The following is a 1,100-nucleotide window of genomic DNA, read 5'->3' as shown; positions in this document are numbered from 1 at the left end:
ATGAGGAAGTACTATATATGTGACAAGAACACAAAGTATAAAAATGGCAAATGGAAGTTCACCCTTACAAGGTTTTTTACAGGATATGTAAAGTGATAGAATATTAACTCATGATAGATTGTGATAAGTTAAAGATGCATATTACAATCCCTAGAGCAACTTTTTTTAATAACACAAAGAGGTATAGCTGAAGAGCCAACATAGGAGAGAAAATCAAATACAAATAAGTACTCAAAACAAAAACAGAGAGAAGAACAGAAAACAGATGCAACAAATGGAAAATGAACAGCAAGATGGCAGACTTAAGCCCCACCGCAACAATAATTACATTAAATATAAATGGACTAAGTATTCTAATTAAAAGGCAGAGATTTTCAGACTGGAATAAGAAAACATTAAGACCCAACTATATGGTTTTCACAAGAGACACACTTGGAACAGAAAGGAAGACTACATCCTAAGCCTAGGAGACGAGGGAAAATGCAGGGAACCATCTAAACACAGCCACCCCAAGAGCATCCAGGCATTCCTGCGTCTCGGGAGATCTAATTCCATGTAGTTGGAACATGAAAGCTTAACATAGACACGTGGCAGCTGAGGTACGGTTCTCAAGGCCCTCTGATTCCCTGCAAGATCCCAGCAAGTGTTGAAGGTGAAGAGGACACAGGTCAGAGTGTGCTGGGCCCAGGTTCAGAGATAAAAGGTTGGTAAGACTTTGGCATTACATCATGGTGTGAGCCAGCCGTATTCATGATAATTTCCAGAACCAGGAGAGACTGACCAGAAATATGAGGCAAGGTAACTAGGCAGACTATAGAGTGGGGATCTGAAGAGGGTCCCTGGGTCATGGTGGAATGGCTAGGATGTGACTTAGATCCTTCCGGGCACCCAACATGCACCCCTAATTTATCCAATTCTTATCATGGCTGAAAACCCAAGTTTTTATTTATTAATTTCATGTACTATTTCACAATGAATTTGGAGCAATTTATTAAAATATATTCAACGCTAAAGAAGAAAATATTTCCTTGAGGAAATCAAGCAGAGGGAAGAAAGCGAAGCGAAATCATAAAGCATAGGGTCTCCATACTGAATAGACT

Source organism: Rhinolophus hipposideros (genome assembly GCF_964194185.1).
Source record: "Rhinolophus hipposideros genome assembly, chromosome: 5".
NCBI classification, from domain to species: Eukaryota; Metazoa; Chordata; class Mammalia; order Chiroptera; family Rhinolophidae; genus Rhinolophus; species Rhinolophus hipposideros.
Note: the sequence above shows the minus strand (reverse complement) of the source record.